This window comes from Heterocephalus glaber, unplaced genomic scaffold (assembly GCF_053883595.1).
Source record: "Heterocephalus glaber isolate CG9 unplaced genomic scaffold, H.glaber_assembly_v1.0 deba00000071, whole genome shotgun sequence".
In the NCBI taxonomy this organism is placed as follows: domain Eukaryota; kingdom Metazoa; phylum Chordata; class Mammalia; order Rodentia; family Bathyergidae; genus Heterocephalus; species Heterocephalus glaber.
This window is the reverse complement of record NW_028258137.1, coordinates 33,982,005-33,995,517: the sequence shown is the minus strand read 5'-3', so window position 1 is coordinate 33,995,517 and position 13,513 is coordinate 33,982,005. Positions and strand designations below refer to the sequence as shown.

The 13,513-nt window shown below is 40.9% G+C and overlaps 1 long non-coding RNA gene across 1 annotated transcript; it reads right to left on the bottom strand.

Moving 5' to 3' along the window:
- Positions 1-5,845: 5,845 nt before the first annotated feature.
- Positions 5,846-13,290, bottom strand: LOC110349915 (uncharacterized). The gene is made up of 5 exons (XR_002396113.2): positions 12,690-13,290; positions 8,866-8,987; positions 7,126-7,199; positions 6,374-7,025; positions 5,846-6,239 (listed from the first exon to the last, which is right to left on the bottom strand). It is a non-coding gene; the product is annotated as an uncharacterized LOC110349915 (long non-coding RNA).
- Between the last annotated feature and the right edge of the window lie 223 nt (positions 13,291-13,513).

Genomic DNA, 13,513 nt, shown 5'->3' with positions numbered 1-13,513 from the left:
GTTTCAACTACCAGGCCCTTTCTTTGGAGTCTCACATTTTGGGTATAGCTCCCATGTTTCTGCACATTAATACATTTGTATGCTTTATTTTTTCTAAGAAATCTGTCTATTGACAATTTATTTCCAGGACTAAAATTACCAAGCCTTCAGAAGGAAAAGGAAACATTTAAAACTTTCCTACACTAATCTTCAAGTTCGATTCTCAGAGCAGGCATTGGTGCCTGGACACCATAGCCTGGAGTCTGCTTCCGCTAAGGACAGCGAAGTGTGCAAGAAATGCAGAGAATTGAACACGATTCTGGGCCCATGAAGGAGAGAAATCCACTGGCCCTGGAAGATTCATGGGCTGAGAAGTCTGGACTGAGCCTTCCTGGGGCAGAAGACCTCAAGAGAATCTCAGCTTTAATCTACTCAAGTCCTGACCATGTTTTCTATGTGCAGGGACTTCCTCAAGTGCTAAACCATGATCCTCCCTAGTACAATCGCCCATACCTGCCCATTGCCCTGCAGGGCTCCCTCCTCCTTAGCCTGACATTCAAGGCTCCTCAGACCATAGCACCCTTCTCTCTGTGCTCCTATGTGCTTGCCATTTCTCTATCTGTGTTGGTCTTCTCACCATCTCATATCTGGCTCAAATTTGCCTAAATCCAGCAGTGACATCATTGATCATTGCTTTCTGCAGTGCTGTGATGGGCCACTCTTCCTTCATAATTCCTACTCATCCTCCAAAACCCTGATCCAGTCCTACTTCTCTGATGTCTTTGCTAGACATTTCCTTGGGAGTATTTCTTGTTTCATGAGACAAACTTAAGTTCCTTAATTGTTATGATATGTCTTCAAGATCCTGTGTCACTGTCTCCTCCCTACCCAGTGGTTAGCAGACTTTCAGGCTCCAACCAACTCTCTAATCATTGTTCATTGCACAGCATACCCCAGGTAATCCTGAACTGAAACTTATTTCTTGAAATCTATGAAGAAGAAAGCATGATTTCTTGAGTGACTTTTTTTTTTTTTGACTAGTTATTCCTACCTTTTTAAAAGTGCCTTCTAAAGCATCCAGTATTTGTACTAGGTACATTACATGAATTATCTCATTCAGTTTTTCCAACAATCCTATGAGATCAGGGAACTGAGGCTCAAAGAAATTAAACAACTTGCTCAAGATCACACCAGAAGCAGTAAAGATGGAATTCAACTCCAGTGAAGAATATTTGCCTAGCTGTTTGATGGCAGCTTCCACTCCAGTCAGGAATTTATTCTTTGTCTATCCCAGCCTCCTGATGTTACAGTAGAAATTTATTCTTCCTCACTACTTTTGGAACCAGGAAGAAGCAGACTCAGCTTGCTCTGTGCCAGCTACTTTGGGGCAGAAGAGCTGAAGCTTCACAAAGGACCCTGCAAGAGCAGCCATGCTTTGCTTCCACCCCTTCCTGGTGGTTGCAACCTCTGTGGTCACAGCACCTTCTTGCATCTTCCATGTCCCCAGTTCCCCTCCTCCAACCTCCTCCCCCAGCTCTGCCATTAATGAGAATCAGGAGTTAGCATAAGGACTTGAAAGAGTAATTCCTTTCTTATTTATAGGTCTCTATCAGAGGACTAGAGGCAAGGAGTGTGGTCTCTACCCTGAAGCAAGGAGCAAAGCTCTCATAGGGGGTAGGTCCTGGCTGGGCTTGGCCTATGACCCCTTGTGCCTTAATCTCCCCAGCTGTACAATTAGGTAAAAGTTGGGTTGCAATGAAAACCAGATGTTCCATCAGGAACGAAGTCTCCTGGGCAAACAAATTAAATAATAAATAAATGCTTTCGGTTTTACTAGCAACTGGCCATGCTGTACCTCCTCCTGGGCTCCAATTAGAGTACTCCTGTTGTCTTGAGGAGTTTTAAAGCTCAAGCGTGAATATGAAAGAGTCCTGGAAAGCCAAAAATTCTTACTTGTTTTTATTTTTATTTCTGTTGATTGTTGGCTTTTGTTTGGTTTTATGTAATGTTGCAAGCCTGATTTTGCAAATCATCATGAGTTTAACTTTGCATTCTGGTTTAAAGGAGGTATGGTTAACCAGGTTATAACACTGTTTTAGTAATTTAGAGAACATTGATCCTGGTACATTCTAATGTGTGAAGTACTCTGGAGATTACAGAAACATAGCAAGCATTTCTCTCAATTTGCCTAAAACCCAAGCCAAACCCAAGCCAGATTCAACTCTGGAAAAAACAATACTGAACTTGAATTTCTAACTGCAGCCATTCATTTGATAATCTCTCTAAAATGTTTATATCTACTTCTCTGCGTTAGCTTGCTATGTACAATCATATTTGGTCAAGTAAAGGACTTGAAAGACCTTGGACACATTATTTTTACTCATTTTTTTATTAGTGAACTCATTCATTCATTCATTCAACAAATATTTGAACACCTGTTAAGTACCCAGTATTATTCCTGGCCCTGAAGGAGCAACTAAAATCACTGGCTAAAGTTCTTGTCTGCTTAACAATAGAAGAATGGAAAAACAGATTTGTGATATGACAGTCTGTTTTGACTTGAGTCTTCCTCATTCCTAATTAACCTTTTTAAAAATGGAGGAAGAGGGCTGGGGATTTAGCTCAGTGGTTTCGCTGCCTGCTGCTCAAGCACAAGGACCCGAGTTCGATCCCCTGTACCAAAAAAAAAAAATGGAGGAAGGCATGTATTGACTGACAAAAAGATGATATATCCAAAGTGACTATCCCATGGCCACGTGTGGCCCAAAGGAAGTTGAGCTTTCTGTTGACACAGTCATGGTTGTCATTTAGTGAGTACTTATTATGTCATCATGGAGGTAAGCATTCCACTTTTATCTTCTCAGCTTTAGAGTTGAAAAAACTGGGCCTGCAGTGCTCTGCCTTGTCCAAGCTCCTGCTGAGAGACAGGAAAACTGTCCAGGAGAAGTTATAGCAACATCTACCTATGTTTTCAGAACCTACCATTTAGCAGTCACTGACCTTCAACTCCCGGCTTATTGTTTTACTCCCTCCTTGCACTCTCTCTGTAAGATCACAGTGCCATGGTTTTTTAGAGCAGAGGACGTGGAAGATTCTCATGGTGAAGTTGATCTGCCCCATGTCCCTCAGTTAGTGAGTGTCTGAGCCAGAATTCCTGCTCAGTCCTTCTGATGCCTAGCTTGTATACTAGCTCTGCCATTTTGTTTCATGTTTTATAAAAAACAGAGTAAAAGCTTGGACTACAAAACCTGCTCTGTATGACTTTCCTTACCTCCCTTTGACTTGATTCCTACATTTAACTCTAGAGGGTAACGAGTTTCTCAGTAAGGAGTGGAGGACACTGAGTACTAGAGAGTCTGTGAGTCTTCCCCACGGCCTCTTGGTAAAGTCAAAGACAGAGATTTCTTGGCTCTGTGCTTGGCTGATGTTCACTAGAAACAATGGGTGGAAAAACACTTTACTGGAGCATTCTCTGTGCATACGAAGGGAAGACAGGAGAAGCAACCTTAGGGAGTGCCCGGTGCATCCTTTCTTTTCGTGTCCTTCTGTCTAGCTCCAAACTCAGGGACATGGATCCAAGAAGGATATGCCTGGTTATGATGCGGGATTTTGCATCCTTTACATTTTGGCTTTGTATCAGAAAGAACATCTAAGGAGAAGCAATACTTTTTGACAAATGTATATACTCATGTAATCATCATTTCAGCCAAACTAGAGACCATTTCATCTCATCAGAAAGTTCCCTCGTGCTCTTTTCTAGTCAAGCTATATTGCCATTTATCCAAGGCAATGACCAATATTCATATTCTTGCTCTTTCTCTTTCACTTCTCTTTATATGATAATGTTTGCTTTCCTGCAGCAAAGTTTATGGTTACAAATTATACACATTGTTCAGTAGTTGTCTTATTTTCTGCTTGTTTGTCTCCAGTGTTCTTTTTTGGCAACGAAAAAAGTTCATTCATCTTAGGTCTGCACATTTACAGGTCTGTGAAATCTAAAGATCTAGTTCTACAAGAGGAGAAATAGTTTGCTTGATTAGGAGCAAAAGAGAAAGAATTACAGAAGGGAGAATGTATTGGAGATAAGGACTCAACATTCTGCTTATGACATGACCATGATGGACCCCATGCTAACATGCCAGACTCCAAGCTCACAAAGTTGACCCAAGAAAGGATCTGAAAATCACCATCAGTAACACTCAGGGAGGATATTAGCAACTGGTTTCACAATTCTTGTCCCAGTTCCACTTCTGAGTTCCCAGGCGACTTTAGAAAGTGGCTGCTCCTCTCTGAAGTCATTATGCTTACCTGTAAAGTAGACTGGGTTCGTGGGTTGGTTAAATTATTTCTGTGGTTTGATTTTTCCTCTGGCCAGGTTTGGATTAATTAGCACTGATTTCCCCAGAGCTGCTCAGGTCTGAACTCTAGGCTAACATTTCCAGCCCAAAAGCAAACACTGTTCTAAACATCAGGTTTTGAACAAGTTCTGTCTAAAATTTCCTTCCACCTCTTTCTGGGAAGCAATCAAGAGCTCCATTTTCTAGGCGACTGTAATTTGTTGAAAAGCATTTGATTGTTGTATTGAAAGGTTGCACTGTACATGTAAAAAGGTGTTTATGAGGCTTCATACAGTATGGTTAATAAGCAACCAAGACCAGAGTCTTTATAACAGAGACCTGGGCTGTGAGCATCTATATTGTACCTTGCTGAGGCCAGTGAAATGTCTAATTATAGTGGCTGGTGGTCTGGAATATAAACCGGGGTGCTTGCTGCATGCTGCAGGTCAGCCCTCTCTATGACAGTAACACTCCCTGAACCTTTCTTGGGCTCAGCAGAAATAAACCATTGTACTCTTTCGATCCAGCTTTTGAACACTGAAGATTCAAAACCCCAGGCTGTGAATGGGCTGGGCAGGGTGCCTTCTTCAATGCATTAGAAGCCAAGAACCAGGCAGCAACTGGTAGCAAAATCAAAGTCAGTGTTGGTTTACTAGTGTAGAGATATTCATGGCTGAAGGACCACTAGCTCAGTCTACGGCGAGCACAAGCCTCTTACGAGGTTTTCTAATTTCTACTCTGTCCCCCTCCCAATCCATGCCTTGAAATGCAGCTAGAGCCCTCTCCCAAGCATACATGTGAATTTGGGCATAGGCTATTTCTTTGACACTGAAGGATCTCTTCTGTTCCCAACATCCCCCAAATCCCTTCTTCTTCACTGCTCAGTAAACTCTTACTCATCCTTCAACCCCTGGATCAAGAGACACTTCTTCTGGGAAGACTTCCCTGACCTCCCGGACCAACTCAAGTTCCCCTACATGGTTTATTTATTCTCTGTCCTAAAATTATACTTCTGGAACACCTACTATGTGTCCAGAATTGAACTGTATGTTTTACATGGAATAATTCATTTACAATGTATGTACTGAGAATAAATAAGAACCCTAAAATTCACCTGGGATATGAGAGAGGTGGTAAATTGCCCAACCAGTGAGCCCAAAGTAAGCTCTTCATTATGAGATTTTACTCTCCAAATGGTAGGTATGAGACTCACACAGTTTCCCCTAAATGTTAACAAAAAGAAATGTGGCAAAACTCCAATGAAAGACACAACATTTCAAGAGCAGCTGCCTCCTGGTGACAGCTCTGTGTGTGAATTGCTTTCTTCTTTTGGCTTTTCTCTAGTTTCCAAATTTTCTACGGTGAGTTTGTGTTTCTCTTGAAATTGAAAGACATTCAGCTTTAAAAAAAATTTAAGAAAGCAAAATGTGCATTTGCCTGAAACAACACTGTAACAGTCCTAGAATTATATATAAAAAAGTTACCCATAATATCACCACACTAGACAAACCAACTGTTTTCAATTTCGTGTTTGCTTCCCAGGGCTCATCTCTTAAAAATATTTCATTTTCACACAGTTGTAATTACAGTGCACATACTTTCTTTTGGTATTCTGTTCTTTTCACTTAATATTTTGTCCTGATGATCATGTAAATAACACTGCAATATTCTTACAAAGTCGAACTCCCCTATTCTTCAGGAGTCATCAGTGTGATTCTGGCATTAACAAAACTTCCAAGAAGTGCAAGTGTCTTCTATTAACTCATCCTGACTTGGTGTGCAGTCTTCCATTCAGGGATTTAGTCCTTGGTCCCACATAGGTGCTTACTGTGCAGCAGGCACTTGTCAGGTGCACTTTAGCCCTCACATGGTTTGTGACAGTCAGCTCCAACAGAGAGCAAATCAATCCATTTCTTAAGAACTCTTTAAAAGAGAGTGGAAGATGTTAAGAATTAAAGAGTTAACCTGAAAGAACCCAAGGATTTGAGGTCTCAAGATTTTACCTTCTCATTTGGCACATTATTAGTATTAGAATTTTATAGAATTTTATGACTTACGGAATTCTTTTACATCCATCATTACTTGTAATTATCCAGCATATCAGATGTGGGAGTATCTTGGTCACTTTGTTATAGCTGGGACACAATACCCAACACCTATAAATTAGCAAGGAATGGTTTATTTTGGCTCACAGCTTATAGAGGTTTCAGACCATAGTCTACTTGCTCCAAGGCAGGACAACATGGCAGAGGGGCATGGCAGAAGAAAGCTGTTCATGTCCTGGCAGCCAGGAAGCAGGGAGAGAAGAGGGGAGCTGGGGAGGGAGACCACGCCCCAACTGACCCATCTCTTCTGACCAGAATCCACCACCTATCAGCAAGTCAGCGATAAGCTCTCACAATCTGATCACTGTTCTAAAACTCTACCTCTGAGCACATAAGGCTCTTGGGGGAATCTAGATATTAACCTTGACAGAGAAGAATTCTCTCCAAATGAGGAGATAATGATCCTAGAAAGTTATTTGATTTAAAGTATCCTATCCATGAAAAATATAGCCATGATAAATGACCACTAAGCACATCAAAAGAAGCTCAACAGCTGAACATGGTGATACATGCCTGCTATCCCAGGTACTTGGCTGAAGGCTGGGACAGGAGGATCCAAAATTTTGGCCCAGGCCAGCCTGGGCAACTTAGCAAGATTCAGTCTCTGAGGGAGAGAGAGAGAGAGAGACTCAGCATTATTAGTCATCATGCCTTGTTACTTCAATCAGAGACATTTCAACTTCAGAGCTCACTGAGGGGCCAACCTGAAGACTCCAGCCTTATTCTCTTCCTCCACAGGTGTTGATCCCAAAAGATTCCACAGTAAACCTTCTGGATGCTAATTTAAAAAAAAGAAAACAAAAGAAAAATGTAGCCACACCAAATTCATTGGGTTTTGACCTATTTTTCTCATATATTAATACGTCTTGGGAGGAATTTATTCTGTTGAACATACTTTGTTTCTTTAACAGTTATAGATAATTCCACACTGTGGATGAAGTGTAATTGATTTAATCTGTTTCCTGTTGATGGGCATTTATGTTGTCTCAACTTTTTATTATTCTACTTCTACAATTAGAAACAATTCCCATAATATATCTTTAATCCTAAGGGTATATTTTGTAACATAGGCTCATAGAAATGGACACAGGTCAGAGTGTATGCAAATTATAGTCCAATAAAAGTTCCTCCAAAGTATTGTATAAAAATATTTGTCACCAACTGTGCCTGCTCTTAAAGTTATAAATCTTTAAAATTTTATAATAGTAATCTTTTAATATTAGAAAATCATGATGCTGTCTCATTGTAAGGTTTAGTCTACATTTTCCAGCTCATTGCTAAGTTTGATTATTTTTTATAGATGTAGGGGCCTTTTGTGTTTCATCTAGGAAGAATTTCTAGAACTTCCTAAAGTCCATAGAGAAGCTCCTGGGGCCAGGGCAGACTGAGAAAGGCTTTACTTCAAGAGCTCATGATTTCTGCAGTCAAATCTCAAGGGTAAGTGGGAACCAAAAATGAGAATAAATTACAAGATCAGTGATTAACAGGAAAGAGAGAGAGAGAGAGAGAGAGAGAGAGAGAGAGAGAGAGAGAGAGAGAGAGAGAGACCTAAAGCACATCAAGTGGTTTGTGTTGTAATCCATAGAGGCTCAGGAAGCTCTGGATGCTTTTTCTCTGTGGCTCCCAGTCCATACCACAGCAGCAGTTCCTTCAAGGAGTCATTATCACCTTGGGAGTGAAGCTATCTCAAAGCAGATTTCATGTCAGAGGAGCTAAAGGCAATTCAAATTCACCATGAAGTTCTTTAACTTGATTCTTGGGGCGCCTCATTTGCACAGCAGGAAGTCTTCCAAGGCCTGAAGGGACCCCTAGAAGGGGAGCCACATACTCACATGCTTGTGTAAAATTGAGAGGTTAAATATTTGATCTTCATTCGTTTAACACTGTTGTCTCTTTCTATTCCAAACTCTCCTTTGTCCATTGCCGGGATGGCATGAACATTTTTAGGAACTGGTCAAAAGTATGCTATGGTGAAGATACATTTAGCCTGTATTTCATGATATATATGCATGGGGCTCGTGTCCAGTAAGTTACTGCTAGTTGCTCAGTGTAAATGTGGGCCCAAGGACTCTCCTCCTACCCACTGGACTAACTTATCTGTCGTGTGACATGAGGTTGTGAATTCAGAGACTATTTTGGCATAGGAACAGCTCTGTGGCACCTGATGCAAGAATCAGGAGGATATAAGAGGAGAGAGAAAAAGCTTTGAAAGATGCAGTGCCAGTAGCTAAGTTAGAAATAATTCTATATTCATCAGACATGCACAATTATAAGCAGAAATTTCTGTTCAATTGATTCCTAGTCAAAATAGAAGTTCTTTCCTGTCAGAATACACTCAGGAAAGCAGCATTTTATTGACTACATAATTATAAATCTCCTATATTTTTTATGAGAATCCCATGAAATATAATTTACCAGAAATAATATGTTGGAAGGGTACAAACCTGCTTTCTTTAGTAAGTATATCTTTCTGTGAGTTGCCTGCTTTATGCATTCCATGTATCATATTTTTATTACTTTTGATCAACTGTATTATAGAAAAGATTGAATTGTCTTCCTCTTTTCTCTGTAGAAAATATTACAAAGTTATCATCATAAGATACAAAGAATATAACAACCAAACTGTAGGAAAAAATATTATAGAAGTATAACAGACAATTAATTCCTTAAAATGTTGTTTCATTTTTCTTCATGTTGTGGTTATTTTTTATTAGACAGATTTGAAATCTTAGTTTTTTGGCATAATTTCTTATTCTAAATAAACAATATTCTTCTGCCTAAGTTCATTCCTTCGTATTCTTTTATCTGATGAGGCTCCAAAATGGAATTTACTGCAGACCCCACAATCTAAAAGAGAATGGAGGGTATGGAGTTGGCCTCAAAGATTCCTTTAGTCTAAGCTGAAAGCACAGGAAAAAGTGGGTTTATGTCATCTTTTAGTGTAAACTCTTATCACTAGTACACATTTAATGACCATTGTAAAGTAGACACTCTTACTTTTAATGCATAAATAAATGGCCCTTCTCCTAGCTCTAAGATTCACTTCAAGGGTCCATTTGGCAATTATGGTAGATCAGATTATTGTGCATAAAATATCCACTGTATGCCCCACCCAGACTACTTTGAAGAGATATACTATCCCATCTGTCCATGGTGAACTTGGCATGTGACCTGCTTTGGCCTCACTGTAGGGGGAATATGTGCCTGTCCATGGGCCAGTCTTCTGGCACTGGAAAGATGAGAGGCACATGGAGTGAACTGAGGCACAATCTGCAGCCTTTGGGGCTCTGGACACAACAGGATCTGACTCCAGTCATGTTTCCTGGTTTTCAAATTCTATCTAAAATCTAATCAGGAAACCATACCTCTGCTCAAGCAGATACATGGTTATGGGTAGAACCAACCAGCCAAAGTGAGGAGCAAGAAAAACAGCCTTGCCATGCAACCACTTAGACAAAGTCAAATATAGATTTAACAACTAATTATAGGAGAAAGCTCCAAAGTGCGTTATAAAATCAAGTGTTTGCATAGAAACATTTTTGCTAGAAAGCAAAGTGGTAGCTCATTTGCATGTTTGGTATTGTTAGCATACAAAGGAGCTGAACTGCTAAAATTAAGATAGTGAGTTGTTTGAAAACCTCATTTTAAAATAGAATAAATCACGCCACAGACAGATGTTGAAAAGTGTGCCTGATGTGGAGAGAGCTGGCCTCCAGAGCGAGGCTTGGTGGAGGCTTAGGCTTCTCTTGAGAAAGGCCATCTGAGCTCTTCTCTGAACCTCAGGGATCAGGGATTAGAGATGTGGGAAACTCACTCTCTGTGGCTTTCTGGGAAAGGGTCACAGTTGAGAGCTTGCAGCCTCAACTGGGTCTGGGCCAGGAGAGGAAATGTCAACGGTGGCAGCCCCAGTGACCCAGCACTCTGTTTGTCCCAGGTAAGTTCCACAGGCTCCACCTGCAGCAGGATGAGGCAAGAGAGTCTGCTGGGGCACAGAATGTCAGGTGGGGTCAGCCCTGAACTTGTGCGGCCCTGAGAGGGTACACCTTTCCTAGCGTATAAATGCTAGTCTCAGCTCTGAAGGACTGTATCTGTTTTAACTCTCACCTACCTTGAATTAAAGTATGATTACTGTTATCAAAATCTCATTTTACAGAGGGAGATGTGGAGAACAAGAGAGGTCCAAAACTTTCCAGCTGTCCAATAAGGCAATAATTGAGGTGGCTCTGAGGTGAGCCAGTCTTATTTTAGATTTCAGAGATCATCAAACTTTTTAATTACATTTTAAATTCCTCATTGTAAAGAAAACATATAAACATTTATTTCTATTGACATCTATTTATTTATTTAGAAAATATATACAGCTATTATCTATATATTGTCATTTTGGAGTTGGGGATTAAACCTAGGTTCTTGCACATGCTAAGCATCAACTCCGTAACTGATCTAGACCCATTCCTTATATGGTGCACCCTGAACTAGAAATATGAAAATGATGAGATACAGGAAAAAAGAGAAACAGTGTTATCTTCTCTACACATCAAAATGGATTATTTTTCATGTTCCAGGATGAAAGATTTTTTCCCCTTTGGTTTAGAAGTGGGGCTTTCAGAAGGTGACTGGGTCACCAGGGCTCCAGTTTCATCAGTAGATTAATCCATTGATGAGATCATAATGTGGTGACATTGTTGGGAAATAATAGAAATAGGAGTTGCAGCCTAGTTGAAGGGAATGAGTCATAGGTGTGTGACTTTGAGGACTACTGTACTGTACAGTGGTACCTCCTTCAGGAACTTAATTTGTTGTATAATTTTGGAAAAGATGGCCACATTTGTGTTTGTGTGGGAAAGATGGCTGTGGTTGTGTTTATCACTCGATACAGAGTTTGCAAACCAAAACATAATTTTGCCAAATGCTTCGATTTGTGAACCAAATTGCTTGCAAACAAAAGCGTTCATGAACTGAGGTACTACTATATATCTTACCCTTGGCTCCTTCCTTTCTGGCTCTCTCCCTCCCTCCCTCCCTCCCTCCCCTTCCTGACTACAATGAAGTGATTAACTTTTCTCCTCCATACCACTCCACCATGATGTTTCTCCCTCTTCACAGGGTTAAAATTAATGGAACCTAAAGACCATGGACTGAAACCTCTGAAACTGAGAGCCAAAATAAATCTTTTCTCCTTTAAGTTGTTTTGATCAGGTGTTTGTTTCTAGGGACTAACATAAACAATTACTATTTTCCAGTTTCCATAAGTAAGGAATTCAAAGCTGTTTAATAGGGTTCTCCAACTCAAAGTCTCTCATGAAATTTTAATCAAGTCATTGGCTGGGGCTGCTGTCATTTCAAAGCTGGACCGAGGATTCCTTTCCAAGAACCCAGTCAGTGATCTTTGGCAGGTTTAAGTTTGTCATGGACTGTTTGGCTCAGCTCCCCAGGGGCTATGGCTGCATGTTGCCTTCAGTTTCTTGCCACATGGACCCCTCCACTGGGCAGGTCACACAAGGCAGCTGGCTTCATCAAACTCAGCCAGTGAAAGAGTAAGACAGGGAATACCTACAAGACAGATATTTCAATCCCTTGTAACCTAGCACATCTTGAAAGTCATATCCCATCACCTTAGAGACAAGTCACATGATCCCAGTCCACAGTGAAGGGGAGGGCATTATCCAAGGGGATGAATGCTAGGAGGTGGGCATCCCTAGAGGCCATCTTTGAAGTGTATCATTAGTACAACATGCTATCTGGTATCAAGCTGGTAATTCTTTTCATTTTTTTACTTTTTATTTTTGGTACCAGGGATTGAACTCGGGTCCTTACACTTGCGCAGAAGGCGACGAAACCACTGAGCTAAATCCCCGGCCCAAGCTGATAATTCTTGAGGGTCTGTGTAGACCACACCTTGCAATCATTCACTTTAAGGATGCAGTGGTGTGTGTCATCTTGGTCTAGGGGCAGCAGGTAGGTTGGACTGGGGAGCCGAGTGCGAGAGACTGAGTACAGCCACAGAAAGGAGCCACAGTCAAAACAAGGATGTTTGAAAGAGAAGAAGGGTAGAAGGCTGTCTGGCAACTAACTGGAGGGAAAAGATCACTCTAGGGAAGGATAAGGTGAAAAGTTGCTCTTGAGTTCCCCCAAGCCACATGCCCTACACAAAGGGTCCAAAAAAAACGAGTTACGGTGTTTTAGGAAGAGAGGGAAGGAAGAAAAAGGGATGGACAGGGGAAGGAAAGATTCCAGGGTGCTCAGTGCTCCGTGACCCAGTGCCCACCTTTACTTGAGCTGGTTCCATAGCTGTTGATGCACAAGAGGACACAGCATCAAGATTTTACCATCTTTCAAATCATCAGGATCTCTCTGATGAGAACAACTCAACATTCCTTAGACCAAACAAATAAAAAGCCTTTTAGAAACTAGCCACACAGGAAAACAGATACATCACTGACTCCAAAATGTGTGCCATTATCAGGAAACAATGGTGGTGCTGATGTCAGGGGAAATGGAGACATGCTCAGTAAAACCTTTGCTCCAAGAAACAGAGGAGAGGGGCAATGGAAAAGAAAGCTTCAAGGAAGTAACCACAGGGCTAAGAACTCAACAGAAGGAGCCATACACAAAGAAAGTCCACAGATTTGTTTTTCTCATCAGAAAGAACACAATAGAGAAATTCCAACGTCTTCTGGAAGAAAGAACCAGATTTGAATGGTTGGCTACAAGTGCTATTTTAGGGGCAAACTTCAGGTGCTTTGTTATTGAAAATATAATTGAATGAATTTGAAAACACTAGTGACTTAAATTGCAGATCTACTAGCATGAAGAAAGATGGTTGAGCCCTATGAGACAGAAGAAGCCTTTCTATCCCATAATGTACCGGTAACAAATATCCCTGGCCAACAGTAGTAGAGACACAGGTGGAAAAAACACTTGACTTGTCAGCCTCTGAGAGTAGCCTTTCTAGCTGGTGCCCTACCATTTCCTCTCTCTGTCAATGACAGCTCCAAGATGCTCAGTTTTATTATTCTACAATGCCCTTGGAATTGGATTGGAACTACTGAATGTGCTAATGAGCATGGAGTGAGTCACATTGTCCCAGCC